Source organism: Canis aureus, chromosome 21, assembly GCF_053574225.1.
Source record: "Canis aureus isolate CA01 chromosome 21, VMU_Caureus_v.1.0, whole genome shotgun sequence".
Taxonomy (NCBI): Eukaryota; Metazoa; Chordata; class Mammalia; order Carnivora; family Canidae; genus Canis; species Canis aureus.
In genome coordinates this window covers 23,472,804-23,488,722 of record NC_135631.1, presented here as the reverse complement: position 1 = coordinate 23,488,722, position 15,919 = coordinate 23,472,804, and the positions used below count along the sequence as shown (strand labels likewise).

At 44.2% G+C, this 15,919-nt stretch overlaps 1 protein-coding gene and 1 pseudogene across 5 annotated transcripts in view; one reads left to right on the top strand and one right to left on the bottom strand.

Moving 5' to 3' along the window:
• SLC1A2 (solute carrier family 1 member 2) overlaps window positions 1-15,919 on the top strand; it is a 151,703-nt gene that overhangs the window by 65,931 nt on the left and 69,853 nt on the right. The gene's annotated exons all lie outside the window — the stretch shown is intronic.
• Window positions 84-713, bottom strand: LOC144293433 (actin-related protein 2/3 complex subunit 3 pseudogene; annotated as a pseudogene).

The following is a 15,919-nucleotide window of genomic DNA, read 5'->3' as shown; positions in this document are numbered from 1 at the left end:
TTCTTGATAAAGAGCTCTTCAAGTGAAGAAGACTTCCCTTCTTCTGTATAAAACTTTCTCAGATAAAGGCAAAGAACTGTGTACATCTTGCTGTAAAACGCTGCCCACAGCTGTGGAAAGTGTCTGCCCAGGCTCCTTTCACTGTCCAAGTCCTGAAAGACTCTTGTTCATGAACTGTCTCTTCACAAAGCAAGTCCACCCCTTGCTTGGTTTATCATTCTGAGGGTCAAAAACTTTCTCACAAAGTCTCAGTCCAGTCTCTTGTCTCAGCTGCTGTAACTAGGCCCTCATCACCTCATCTTCCTGTTTGTTTGCAGGTTTGGCATAAATTGCATTAAGTGGAAAACCAGGCTTTCCAGGAATGGGGAAATTAGTGATTCCCAGTGTATACATTTCTTTTTCACCTTGGCTTTTGGAATTACACTTTTGGAGTTTCTTTAGACACTCAGAAATGTAGAGTGTTATATATATCAAGGTTCTATCAGCTTCATTTTAAAAAAATTTATCAGCTTCATTCTTAATGTCATAGTTTTTGAAGAAGGCATTGGCTTTGAAGTAATAGATGGCTCCATCCACAATATCTGTATCTTTTGTCTCTCTAGGGGCGGGTCCTTTGAATTGACTTCTGATAGGCAGTAATGCCATGTTTCCAATGGGTTTGGTGTCAGGGTCCATGAGAGGAGAGCGGTAAGCCGTCATCTTGGCAGCGACGGGGTTTCAACCCAGACCGTATGTGAATGGGAGGCAACTGCCTTTTCTTCTGATCAAAGCAAAGTGGAATTAAGACTAGGAAAAGAGAGTCTGTATTTTCCTGTCATTTTAAAGGGGAGAACCGAAGGTACCACTCTCTTCCAGGAAGTACCTTCCTTCTGTGAGAAATAAACCCTGGTGTCTCCTGACAGATTATTTGCTATGTTTCTTGAGCATAAACCTCAGAATCATTTTTGCAGAGTTGATCTTTTGTGACAACTCTCTGCATCAGGTAGGCTTGGAAGTGAATTCAGCACATAGAGCTATTACCTCCTGGTAACCTCTTTTATACATGGAAGCTTCTGAGACTCATCTTTGGAAAAGTTAGTGTTTTCCTGCATTAAAAAACAGAACACTGTTCTCTTCCAAACATTTTAGATGGCTCATTCATCATTTATCAAAAGAAATTTTATTTTTTTAATTTATTTTACTTTTTTCTAGAAATTTTAATTATACAGTATAATACAGGAACATAACATTGTTTTAAAAGCTAAAACCTACCAAAAAACCCCTCCACAAACATAAAAAGACCCCTTATATACCTGATTCTGAAGCCCAGTCCCATTTCCAGAGGTAACCTCTACAAATAGCTTTTTGCTTCTTCCAGAATTTCTCTCCATGCATTGTAAATGTACAAGTTCATGAATAATTTTTATATATCTATATTTTGGACATTTTTCCATGTCAGTTCATATGTCAATGCATCATTCTTTTCAACAGGAACATAGTCTTTCATTGCATCAAAACATACCTGAATATAGTCAGTCACTCCTTTATTTGGTGGAAGTCAGGTTACTTCCCAGTTTTTACTGTTACAAACAAGTCTGCGAAGAATATACGTCTTTGTGTATGCGCACACGTAGTTCTCCAGGACAGATTTTAAGAAAAATATTTTTGCTGGGTCAAAGGGTATTGCAGACTTTTTATTTTGATGAAAACTACCAGGGATCCCTGGGTGGCGCAGCGGTTTGGTGCCTGCCTTTGGCCCAGGGCCCGATCCTGGAGACCCGGGATCGAATCCCACATCGGGCTCCCGGTGCATGGAGCCTGCTTCTCCCTCTGCCTGTGTCTCTGCCTCTCTCTCTCTCTCTCTGTGTGTGTGACTATCATAAATAAATTTAAAAAATTAAAAAAAAAAAAACTACCAAATTGACCCTCCTTCCACCCTGGTCTTACCAACATAGACACCCACGTTTAATTTCCCATGTCCCTGCCAATCAGAGATGTGACGAATTTGAGAAAGTTTTGCGAATTTGATGTGTAAATGATTTTAATTTCCTTTGCTCTGATTTCTAAGATGGTTGAGGACCTTTACGTACAGTGCTGTGTGTTGGTGGTTTTTTGACATGGTTTCAAACATTTTCACTTGTAGGACTGTTTCAGAAATGCCTCTCCTCCAGGGCAGATATGCAGCCAGTAGTTAAAATATTGAAATAGTTTCATCCTTGTAGGTAAAGTGTGCCTGCCCCAAGTCACAATTCCAGGGCTCCTCCCCCTGCCTCTCTGGCACCTTGCCGGGACCTCCCAGTGAGGCAGTTAATATGCAGCTTATGCAGATAACCTTCAAGACCCTGCTCTATTGCAAAACCTGCCTCTATTCAGATTGTTTGACCCCATGATTCACCATTTACAAAATATTTCCAGGAGTCCCTCCCCAGCTCTCAACCGAAGGTACTCAAACTGTGTTTTATACTTTTAGCAGTTTGTGGCCTGTGAGAATCACGGTAACGTCCTGCTGGTTTGCTTCTTGAACTGGGCCCTGCTTTGGATGCCGATTTCCTAGGATTATGCTTACATAATTTCCTTTTGACCTTAGCCTGCACAATGTAATCCGGGAGGGCACGCTGGGGGAATAAGATGACCCTTACGTAACTTATTACGTAAGAGCCGGGAGACCTGAATCTCTTCGGAGCATCTGCAGAGTTTTCTAAGAAGTCTGAAGGTTCATTTTGATAGAAGTTTGTTGTCTTTCAGCCAATTGAGTTCTTTAAAAAGCATTTCTTTATTTCTGAAATAGGCGAAGGGAAGGGGGAAAGAAAAGGACAGTATTGCTGTTATGTGGCAGGCTTGTAGAAGAAATGCTCGCCATCTAATTTAAGCTTCTCTACAATCCTCTTTCCTTGAATGGATAAGGGAACAGGCTCTAGGGATCAGAGTGGGTTGCTGAGGTTCATTCAGCTAGAGAGCAGTAGCACCGAGCCATAAAGCCCACTCAGCTTCTTCCTATGGAAAGCACCTGTACATGTGTATACCTAGGGTGGGGGACAGAGTGACTCACAGTCACCCTGCACAGTCCGCTTCATGTCCTATTCTCTTGAAGTCTTAAATTTTGCCCACTGGCTGTAGTGAGGTCGATGGGGAGCTCAGATCATTCCAAGAACTTCAAGTACCTTAGAGTCAAGGCAGGCTGAGTCCACCCCTTTGATCTCTGGGCCAGGGAAGCCCTGTCCTGTCCCTGGCTGTGTGCAAATGGACTGGAGTTTTTGTGGCTGGAACTTTGGACTCCCTGATGTCACCCTTTCACCTTTACCTCTGAACGAGGGTAGACCCAAAAACAACAGGTCTCGTGTAACATGTTTGCCTGGCACGAGCTTGGTCCTGTGTCTCCTCTCTGCTTAGGAAGTGACACGTGAGCAAAACTCACACCAGGGTGAATGTCTGCTTGGCCAGTATAACAAAGCCTCGAAGGAAAAAGCTTATCCAGGCAGCCCAGAGAAATGGGGCTCTGGTCATTTAACTTTTAGGGTCACTAGAAGATAGAACTAAAAGGGGTTTGTTGTTAAATATATTTTTGGTAATTCCCTCTTATTTTTAATCTTCCTATTGAAAAAGTAATAAACACACATGGGATAACATTCAGACCGTACTAAAGAGTATGTAGGGATCCGTGAGTCCCTCTCTCACCTGAGATGCCTATGTACTCATTCTTTGCCTCAGAGGCCACTGCTATTAATAGTGTCCTATCCTTCCAGAAATATTATCTGTAATCCATCTGTCCATCCATCCATCCATCCATTCATCCATCCATTCATCCATCCATCCTCCATCTCAACTTAAGCTTAACTCTTATGGTTGAAAATCATTCAAAATTCTGAAATTCACTCTCTTGGTTTGGTGTGTTGGGGCCAGTTACACTCCTGACAGAGGATCTTGCATGTCCCCTACGATGCCTCTCTGAGGTCTGGTTCTTATTCTAAAGTTCTACACCTGGTGAAGGTGTACCATTGGGTCACACACCAACCAAAGACCTTTCTGAGAGATTGTTTCCATACCCTGTGCTAGACTATTTCTTCTGGATTCTTTCTCTTTAAAGCAGAATATAAGAAGATACAGTAGAGGAGGAAATGTATTTTTTTCCTCTGCCCTTCTAGGTTCTTGACTGAGACCCCCCGACTCCACCCTGTAACAAAAAGAAAAACAAATGTAATTGTATATGTATGTCCAGGAGCCCCACAAAGCTATGAGACCCAAAGGCAGCCAGGCAATTGAGACGTACATGCCATCCTGAGCTAAAGGAAGAGATGGGGCTTCAAGGAGGAGAAAGGCAACAATAACCAGAAAAAGAAGAAGAGCAAATGTCTGGTAAAAAATGTGTTTGCCCTGCTGTACAGATAAGTCTTGCAGACGAAAATGTTATCTCTGATAATAGTTCCCTTCCTGGTACAGACCTGCTTTCTGAATTCTTTTAGGCAGTTTAGGAGGTAAAAAGCTTTTCCTGAGTCTGGTAGGTCTCGATTGCCTTCAGCTGAAAATAATTCTTGTGCCAAAGAGGCCTATTTTGGGGTGGCCTATTCTGCTCCCCTACAATGCCCTGCTGGATGGATAGTTCAAGTTAGGTGAGATTTCACAGAATCTGTGCTTCTTCAAAGGCTGCTTTCATTCATTCCTTGCCTGAGAAGGGTCCTCACCCACACTCCTGCTCCCTGCATTAAGACTGCCTGATTACACATATGTTGATTGCTGAGCAGCTGAGTGTGTTAACAGGAGGAGGTCAGTTTTCTCAATGGCACTTTTTCCCCCCTGTTAAGTATAGCAAGAATGAAGGGCTGAGAAATGGCTATGATACCACTTTCCGTTACAACTTCCTCCAAGTTACCACATGAGGAGCCAGGACTCTGCTGGACCTTGTCTTGGGATAGTCAGAAGTGGAAAACAGGATAATTCCCAAAGAGCTGCCCTCTAAAGAACAGAGATGTGATTGGAAATGTTCCTTCTTCAAAGATAGGAAAATAACCTGTTGGTTCTGTCCCTGTCCTAACCAGATCTTCTGTAGAGCTCTAGACACTGGTTCCTTCATCTTGCAGAGCTCAGTGTAGACCTGGATCCTAGTTTCTGCCACTCATGGCTATGTGATTTGGGGCAGATAAAGTCTTAGTGGGGAAAATGATTATGACAATTTCAAAGGATTGTTTTGTTTTAGTTGCAGGTACTAGAAGCCTAACTTAATTTGACTTAAACTAACAAGAAAGGTATTGGCTTATTAGTTAAAAAGTCTACCAGTAGCTTAGGCAGAGTTGGATGCAGAGGCTAAAATCTTATCATCAAGATGCATTTTTTTTTCTCCATCTCTCTTTATTTTAAAGCACAGGCAAGTCATTTCCATGAAGGCTCTTGGCAGCTCTGAACTTGCATCCTAGTAGCTCAGAAATGTCAGCAAAAAGGAGCTTTTTGGGGCCACTATTTCCAGCAAAAGGCTTAGGATTGAATCCCACGTTCCTACCCCTAAATCTTCATGGTCATGAGGATGAAATATCCTGATTCTCCAGGCCTGAGATGGGCAATGGGTCAGCTCCACCGAAAGGAGAGGAGATGCGTAGAGGGTCAGGAGTAGAGGAGAAGAGGTGTCCTGAGAGTAATTGGAGACTAGAACAAAAGAGTAGTAAATGGATACTAGGTAGGCAAGAGGCTTGCAGTATAGGGGCTAAATGAGGTGGATCAGCAAACATTCTCTGTAAAGGAACAGATAACAAATGTTTTAGGGTTTCTGTTGCACTTACTTAACATTGCCTTTGTAGTGCAAAAGCCACCATAGGCAGTAGTTAAATGATGAGCCTGGCTCATCAAGTGTTCTAATAAAACTTTATTTACCAAAATAAAGCAGTGGGTTAGATTTGATCCATGGCTATAGTTTGTTGACCTGTGGTCTAAAAGATAGATTGCACATGCAGAGAATAGAATCTTCTTTTTGTACTTATTCCAGAAACTTCAACAAATGACATCTGGCACATATAAAATACTTAACAAATGCTGGCCATTATTATTATGCTGTAAGGCCAATAACAGTGATAACATTAATGATAATTACAATAACACTAATTGCATAATTGGATATAATGAATTATGAGTAATAGGTCATCCAAATTTTCAAGGGTTGTTTCTATACTATTAGGGCAGCTTCCATTCTACATACTTATAGAGCTGGAAGGAACCACAGAGGCATCCAATTCTAATACCGCATTTTACAGATGAATCTTAGGCTCACACAGGAGATGACACGTGTATAGGTTTACATAGCAAACTAGTGATAGTTTTGAAATTTGTAGCTGTTTCCTTCAGCCCTTCTCCTGTAGCTTTGAGCCACTATCTGATGGACACATGGTGTGCCTAGTACATTTGAGCACACAGGTAGAGTCAGAGCGTGAAGATTCACTGATTTTTACATTCAAACTGGATAGCATGGTGACTTAGTATCGTTATGATTCTAGGCATATTCTTGAGCTGGTGGAAAGACCTGGTTTTGGACCAGCATGTGTTTATGACTCATGAGAACTCCCTGCTGATGGGATGACTCAGATATCTGTTTTATACAAAAATTACTAAACACCTCTTGCTCCGTTTGAAAACAATGAATAAAACGACAAGTTATTCATTGCCTTACTTACTACTTCTTCGTCACTATTTCCATTGACTTAGCATGCTGGCAACCATCTAAAAACAGCATGTCTTCAGTTTGCGTGCTGGTAAAGGGCTTCCTCCCAAATCTCCCATCAGCATGGACAGAGAGAGACCCATGGACACTTTTGTCTGCACTTAGTGGGACAGACCCATTGGCCAAATTCTTCATGGTGGATAAAACTCTCCTTGGGTTTTGGTTAACCAGCAGTGATGGAGTGATCCAGGAGGGTGGGTATTTTAGAAGCACAGCTCTTTAGCATTTTTCTCCCCAAAGTTGATTTCCAACTGTTATTACTCAGGGTCACTTACATAAATCAATGAAAAGAAATATTTTCATGAATCAAAACTGTGTCATAGAATCCTCTGGACTCAAGTACTAAAGAGACCTCAGTAAACAGAATGGAGCATTTGAGATTGATTGATTTTTAAGGCAAAGGTCAGCAAATTTTTCTGTACAGGGTCAGATAGTCAATATTGTAGACTTCTTGGGTCATGTGGTGGGCTGTGATTTGCCGACCCCTGTTAAACTCTAGTTAGTGTTAAAGAGCAGACCAAAAGATGGAGTATTTGAATTGGCTGTCAGTTACTTGAATATAGTCTTTAAAAACTTGGGCTTTGGATTGGATAGATTTAAGTGTAGCCCTGTGGTTCTGTTGCTTAGTGGGTGATTTAAGGCAGGTTAGTTGCCTTGTGTTCCTTGTCTGTAAAATAGAGACAGTAATAACCCCTTTGTAGACTTGTGTGGAACCAGCAAAGGAAGTCACTTACCCCAGAGCTGGTATGCTGCCTAAAGATAGTACTATAATTAGTACTGTTATTGATAACCAAACCCAGTGGGTAAAAGGAGATAATTAATAGCATAAAATTAAGGCAATAAATTGCCTCTCTGGTCAGCTTCAAAGGGAACTAGGGAACCCAGAAACCTTTTCCATCATCTTCTATGGGGTAAGTCTGGGACTGTACCAGTTTTGCTTTGCATCGTTGAAAGGAGCCTCATGCTAACTCATGACAGACAGTCTTTCCTTCTCTGAAAAATGAGGCCTCACATCATTCAGAGGAAAATCTCAAATTAGAAATCCTTTGCTGAACATTCTCTTTAGCCATGGAATGAGACCAAATGGCCTGCTCTGGATCAGAATCATCAATGTCATCTGAGAACAAGTGGTGAGGAGTGACTGCGGGCCGTAGGAGCTCTGGGACCTCGGCTCATTAGTTCCCAGTGACTTCATCATGTTGCCTCCTGTCATTTTGCAACTTCTGTTGCTAAGGCTGACATTAGAAAGAATTTGGCTGGAAGCCACATATGTGTTCAACATCCTTAGGGAATATAGCTTTCAATAACTAAATTTTATAGATACAGATATAGAAATACAGATATTTTTGCAGAATTATGAGCTATGAGGTTGAGGTTGGATATGTTGGGAGACAGGTGAATGACAAGTTTACCCAAGAATGGCAAAATAGGGCGCCTGGGTGGCTCAGTCAGTTGGGTGTCCAGCTCTTGATTTTGGTTCAGGACATGATCTTGGGGACCTGGGATCAAGCCCTGCATCAGGATCCAAGCTCAGCAGGGAGATGCTTGAGATGCTGTCTCTCCCTCTGCCCCTCTGACTGCTTGCATTCCCTCTCTCTTTCTTATAAATAAATAAATAAATAAATAAATAAATAAATAAATAAATAAATCTTTTTTTAAAATGGCAAAATAAAACAATTAAAAGCATCAGCCCTTTCAATCTATACACACCTACACATAAACACACACTTTCCCTGGGACAATTCAAGGTCAGGCCCATGATGCAATAGCTAAGGAACATCTAAGAATGTCATTCTCATGAGCTTCCAGGTTCTTGCAGTCAGTATGTTGTAATGAGAAAGGATTAGATTTTTAATAGACATAGACCAGGATGGGAATCCTACCTCTGCCCTTTCCTGTTTGATAACAGGCAACTTACTTAATTTTGCTTCCTAATCTGTAAAATGACTAACAATCACTTCTCAAGTGATATAAAATGTCCATCAGAGATACTACAAATAGCTGCTGTCTTTCTGACTGTACGGGCTGGCATCCCAATGACCAAATCTCCATACCCCGCCTCCCCACTCTAGACTTGTAAAAAACAGACTGAAGTTACTCTCAGCATTTTAACACATGCTAAGTCATTACTCTAGAGAGTTATGATCCTGGAGCCACTGATAATAAGGAAGTCTGCTGAGAAGACGATGAAAGCTGGTCCCACTCTCTGTAATCCACTAGCCAGTCCTGATTATTTCCCAGGTATTGCTTCTGCCTGTGCTCAGAAAAGGTGAGATTGCAGGTCATTGGCTTCATGCTTTCACGCTTGTCCCCTGGGAAATTTGCCTCGAAGTTGAAAATTATGTGACATCCTTAGTAATAACATGATTCACTCTGCTGAACCACCCTGTGCCTACTTTGTAGCCTGCCCCCCTCCCCCCAAAAAAATACTCATTCCTGTTTGCAGATTTAATCTAAGTGCACAGGGAAAGCTCTCATCTCTACAATGATGAAGTCAAATGGGACAGAGGTTGCTAACTCAATAGGAGCCAGGAAAGTATGTGAAATTAAGGAGCAGTTCACTTGCCTCTTAATGCTTCTTTCAGAAAAATAGTGCAAGCACAATGACAAATGGTTTTTGATGCTTGGCCTTGGTGTTAGGGAAGCAATAAGGATTGATGGGGACTGTGGCCAATAGGAAAACCCATGTCTGTCTAAAGGAGAATCACTTCTCAGTTCTAGCTGATTGTTGCCACTCAGAAATCTAGGTTCCAGGGTATCTAGATCTTCCAGCACTTTAAGAGAAGGGAGAAATCTGGATTTTGATGTGAAATCTACTAGCTTTTAAATGTTGTGAAATGATTCAAATGAAAAAGCAACCACCATAAAGACAACAATAATCTTGTGTTACCCTGGAGTTTATAAGCACTTATATAGACCCACAGGGAGACCTGGTGGGGAAAAAAATGAAGTTGAGGGGGAAGAAATGGTTGTGTGGACTAACACCCCCAAAATTTCATATGGCATTTATTGCAACACTCTACAAGTGGAAAAACTTGACATTGTTGTTCAGGTTTTATCATGTGCCTTAGATGCTATTTAAGAAAGCAGGTAAGCAAATGAATGGGAAATATCAGAAAGGGAGACAGAACATGAAGAGAAATTTTAAACAAGTCACAATTTACTGGCATTTATCGCTGCCAATTGATAAAGGTTTTAGAATTAATACCCAACTTGTTATCATTGGCATTGTTGAAGTTACTACTTATTAAGCTTATCTATGAAGAAAAAGAATCCTTATGTAAAGGGGAGGAATAGATTCAGTGACTTCTCTCCATTATTTTGGGTGTGATGGTCTGGGACAAGGTCATAGTTTCTTACTGGTGAGTAAGAGACATTGTGTGAACGCTTGATAAGTAGGGAGGGATGGTGACCGAGACCCACTCTGGGAGCACGTGTGAGCAGCAACAGTTGGGCAGCTGTTGGATAGCCCATCAGGCTGTGTTTTGCTGATAGGTCTAAGGAAGTTGAGAGGGAAAAATGAAGTAAAGAGAAGAGGAGAGACATGTTGGGGAGTATGAGGAGGAAGAAGAAAGATGCCAACATGGGGTACCTTGGTTAAGTGCACTGTTTTTGGCTCAGGTCATGATCTCCGGGTTCTGGGGTCAAGGCCCACACTGTCTTTGGCTTAGGTCATGATCTCTAGGTCCTGGGATCCAACCCTGCATCAGGCTTCTTGCTCAGCAGGGAGTCTGCTTCTCTTTCTCTCTGTCTCTCTCTCTCTCTCTTAAATAAATAAGTAATATCTTAAAAAGAGAGAGAGATATGATTACAATGAAGTTTTATTATGTGTGTGCTGCTCGGTGTGTGATGTAAACCCTCTTCCTCTTCTCCCCATCCTGTATAATAATGATTTCTCAGGACCGGATTGTGGGGTTGGATCTGTTCCCAAGTAAGGCACAAAGGGCTGAGTGTGAGCTGAATGCGGCCTCAGGGCAGATGGGGAGAGGGTGGGTAGAGGAAGGAGGCAAGATTGCCTACAGTGGAAGAGCCTGCCACTTCTGTATTAACTCAAGGCCCTAGGATGTGCTGAGATCCAGGGAACTCATTTCAGAGAACACTACAGATCTTATCCAGCCCCTAGTCCTATGTTTTGTCCTAGCACTTAATTCGACCTACCAGTTTTTACTACCAGTTTTTACTGAATACGTATAAGTGCCTGGCATTGTGCGTACCGTGATATAGCAGATTCAAGCGAAGACAGGGCATGATTTTGCTTTGATGTCATGATTTAAGGGCCAGCTAGATAAGTCACTCACTCAGGAAAAAACCCTGCTCTGAACTAAATTAAAGAGTTTACAAGTTGAGCAAGATTGAACTATTCTTCCCAAGCACCTGGATGAAGGGCACTCACCTCAGCTGCCAGGGAATGAAGTGGCGTTGATGGTTCACAGCAAACATACCGGACCACTTCCTGGGGTGTTGAGGGGAGGTGGGGCTGGAATGACTTCAGGAAGTGCATAAAAGGTTCAGTTGTGTCCACTCATAGTAATTTGAGGCTGCGGTTACTTTTGGCAAGGTCGCTGGACGTCAGTTGGAGCTTTGGGAGACCCCAGGCTAAGGAGTTTCATGCACCCTTTCCTTGTGCTTCGTTTGGCTCCTCTCTGAATCCATACCCATGGGGGGAACCTCTTACCCAGTGCCTGACTTGGGAGGACTCTTGCCACTTCCTGCCAAGGGCATTTCCCAGCTCTGTAGAATTGGGTCCCCCTAGTACCTCCAAATCGTTATGTCTCCACAGATGCTTATTGAGCATCTAATCTGTATTGGGCCCAGGGGAAGAGACAGGCCTTTCCTATATAGGATCTAACATCTACTGGGGAAGGCATTAAGGAAACAACATGGTTGTGATGAAATGTGAAATGCAGCATCGTAGAGGCATGAAAAGTAAGCTGGGGCTTAGGAAAGGATTATTCAAAGAAGCAACATCTGGGGCACTTGGGTGGCTCAGGTGGTTACGTGTCTGACTCTTGATTTTGGCTCAGGTCATGATCTCAGGGTCCTGAGACTGAGGCCCACATCAGGCTCTGTGCTCAGTGGGGATTCCCTCTCCCTCTGACCCTCCTCTGGCTCACACTCACCCTCTCTCTCTTTTAAAAAAAAAAAAACCAAAACTCCCCCAAAGAACAAACAAACAAACAAAAAAACAAAAAGCAAAGGAGCAACATCAAAGAGTCCATTAAGATTTCAGGTTCTCAAAAAAAAAAAAAAAAAAGATTTCAGGTTCTCATGTGAGAAGCACTACACCCCCCAAACACCAAGCACTGCATCTGTCTATTAAAAACTGGGAAGTGGGTAACCAAAGAGGATGTAGTCGGCCCGTGGGCTATGGCATGTCCACGTCCACTTTGGGCACAGCGAAGTGACTGTTTCTGTGAGTGGCCAGTGTAAGAAATGCACAGTCTTCTCTTAAAGATGATTTCCCAGCTGGTGACCTGATGGCTCCATTGATTTCACTGTAAGGTCAGCGTATGGAGCTAGTGTAGGAGTGACTGGGCTCGGGGAGCGGAGATGACTGGTGGGGTCAGCAGGGACTGACTAGCTGATAAGGAGCCACAAAGGTTGTTAGTGGCTAATTAGAAGGAATGAAGTAAGAAGAGACCCAAATCCATGCTCCTGCGCCCAGCCCCCTGCTTCCCCGGGGTTGGGGGGGTGGTCCTGAGATGCCTCCTGGGGTGACAGGAGCCATCAGAGTCTTGGCGTGGGCCCACCTTCGGCGTTGAGTAGCTGGTGGCTGGCTAAGGAGAGAAAACCGTGGCTTCAGTCTGGGTCTAGCACCTCCTCTGTGCTGGAAGAAGGGGGGAAAGGCGGTGTCGGGGGTTCGCCTGCATCTCACCAGAGAGGCTGAGCACACTGCCTCTCTGGAGGGAGCTCTAGAAAGTGCAGAGTGGGTACTAAGAGGGTCTCCGTGTCTTGCCTCTTGGGTTTATTGTAAACGTGGAGTGAGACAATGTAGGAAACCGTTAGCCTGAGGTCGGGGACCACGTTAGTTTTCTATCGTTGCTATAACAAACTACCACCAGTTGAGTGTTTTGAAACAATACAGTTCTTACACTTCTGGAGGCCTGAAGTCCACAGTGGGTCTCACGGGGCTGAGTTCTTTACTGGAGGCTCTAAGGAAGAATGTCTTTCCTCGCCTTTGCCAGCTTCTAGAAGCCACCCACATATCCCTTGGCTCATGGCCCCTTCCTCTCTCTGCAAAGCCAGCAGTGTGGGGCCAGGGCCGAGTCTTGCTCATGCTGCTGTCTCTCCACTTCCCGCCTGTCCTGCCTCCCGTCCACGTGCAGACCTTCGTGGTTACACTGAGCCCACCTGGGTAATCCAAGATAAACTCTCCACCTCAAGGTTGGCAGCCTTAATTCCTTTTGGCTGTGTCACTCACCTCATCACAGGTTCTGGGGATTAGGACATGGACATTTTGCGGCCGGTGGGGGGCGTTATTATGCCTACTGTGCACACACTAAAATGTCAGTCGATGGTCCCTATTTATTCCCAGCGCTCCTTCAGAGGTGGGATAAAGCCTGGGCTCTGGCCGGTTCTGAAGTGCCCCAAGTAGAGGGCTGGAAAGCCTGCCTTGACTCGCCCAGGGGAGCAGGGATGTGGCCAGACCCCACCTGGAGGGCTGTGCCCAGTCCCGGAGGCGCATCCTCAGGGGATGTAAGTGGTTCGGGTGCTGCAACCTGGACGGGGAGGAGCTTGAGGACCAGAAAACCCTGAGCAGAGAGAAGAGCCGCCTTCATGGGCCTGCAAGGTTGGTGGAGGGAGAGGGAGGCAGGCTTTGCGTATTGTTGAGGGTCATGTTATGGTGAAGAGCGTGCGCCTCTTGCTCCGGGAGAGCTGGCTTCCAACCCCAGCTCAGCCCCTCACCAGCCATTGGGCAGATGGCTTCACTTCTGATCTCCAGTGTTTTCCTCCACTAAGAAGGAATAGTAGTAGTATCTGCCTTGCGAGAGTGTTGGGAGGAAGGAATGAAATAGTGCACGTGAAGCAGCTAGTACGTTGCCCGATGGTCGTCTAACCTGCAGGGGAACAGATCTAGGTCTGTCCTGAGGGAGGAGCTTTGTGGTCGCCCAAGCTGTGCGGTGACAGGACGGTGAGGCGGGTGATGTACCAGGTCCCTGACCAGACACTGGCACAGACGTAGACTGCAACGAAGTCACCTGGGTGCTTTTTAAAAAGCTCAGAGATCTGTGCCCCCGCCCAGACATGCTCATTGGGATATTCAGAGATGGGGCTTTGAGATTTGTTGGATTTTTTTGGCCTAGTAGCTTTTATTTTCTGGAAGCAGCTTTAGATTCATAGCAAAATTGAACAGCAAGTACAGGGATTTCCTACGCACCCCCTGCCGTGTCCTCAGACACCTGCAGGACTTCCCGACCATCAACAGCCCCCACTAGCGAGGTTCATTTGTTACACCCGAGGAACCTACATGGGTGCATCGTTACTCCCCTGGGTCCATAGTTGACATAGGGTTCATTCTTGGCCTTGAACGTTCTGTGGGTTTGGACAAATGTTTAATGTGTATCCCCTACTAGAGAATCATGCACAGTATAGCTGCTCTAAAAATCCTTGTACTTCACCTGTTCCCCCCTCCCTTGCCCAATCCGCAGCAAGCACTAGTCCTCTTACTAACTCCGTAGTTTTGCCTTTTTCAGAATGTTCTATATATATTACGTAGTCTTTTGGGTTAGCTTCTTTCACTTAGTTATGTGCGTCTAAGTTTCTTCCATGTCTTTTCATGGCTTGGTAGCCCTTTTCTTAAAAAAAATTTTATTGTTAGGTCTGAATAATATTCCATTGTCTGGAGGTACCAAAGTTTATTGATCCATTCACCTACTGCAAGACATCTCGGTTGCCTCCAAATTTTGGCAATTTCATAACTTCATAATTATAAAGCTGCCATAAACATCCACGTGTGGACATAAAATTTTGGAGATCTGTGTTTTTTACAGGTGATTCAGAGACAGATTTGGGGCCTCTGGACCAGATAGTCATTGGTCCTGAGGTTGATGGTGGACTGGAAGCCTCGCCAGTCCCAGAATTCTAGGATTCTGTGAGGACGGCGCGTAGCTCGTACACCAGGCTCTGATTTGGACTGGACATTTGCCTTCTTCCCCTGCTCCCCTGTAAGCAAAATCACTCTTTTGCCTGCATGCTCAGTGTCAATGTTTATTGCTAAGCACAAAATTACCAAGTATAAAGAGTAATTTTTCTAGGACTGGAGAGAGCTGACCTGGCTTTCCGGGTTCAGGACTGGCTGCATTTATATAGTATTTACCTTGTGAGGTTATTGTGAGAATTAATTGAGTTCCTAAGTATAAAATGCTTAGAAAAGTAAGCTTTGCACAAACGTTACTTGCAGTCATTATAGCCCTCAGAATTTGTATGCTTATTACTGGTTACCAGTTGAGTCCTTCTGAGTGGTGGGAGTCCTTCCTGGTGAGGGGCCCAGGGTCATTTCACATCAGCAAGTGCTGCCTGAGACCCCAGAAATAGGTTGGCACCTGTGCACACTAGATATCCAAGGGGAGGAGTTAATAGGTACCTGCGGGGCACCTCTGAGGCCAGGAGCTTGCATTGTCACAGGTAGGCAACCAGGCAATGGCTTCCTGGAGCTCCTTTCACCCTTTCCTCACCTGCCGCCATGCTACTCTCTCTGCTTTCTTTTCTGGGTGCGCCTTGGTGGATTTGGAAGTTTGAAGGTGCCTGTCACTCTGCAAATACTCCTAGAAAGGATGTGCCCAGAGAAGATCCCCAAGGACTCAAAGGCAGATGGCAGCACAGATTTAATCCTGGCTGCTCAACCACCTGTTCGAACCCTGGCTTTGTCGCTTCTAAGTTTTATGAGCTCTGGCAAGTTGCAGGATGTCCATTTCTAAGGTGGGATCATTCATCCCCTCCCAGGGATGCCTTGAAGACAAAATAACATGAGGGGTATGACATTTTGTGACATCAGCCCTTGTTAACTTATGAACATATTATTAACTGACTTCCTAATAAATTCTACTGATGGACAGTTGGTTATTGTTTATAATTTAAAAGATGAACACAAGGAGAAGAGCCTGGAGGGAGCCTTCTTATGGAAGAGAAGGGAAGGTGATATGTTGAGGACCTTTGCAGCTCTGAGCATGGGAAAGCAGAAGGAAGATAAAGACCACAGACATCTTTGTGGGCCAGTGAGACACTTTCTATAACCCAAGC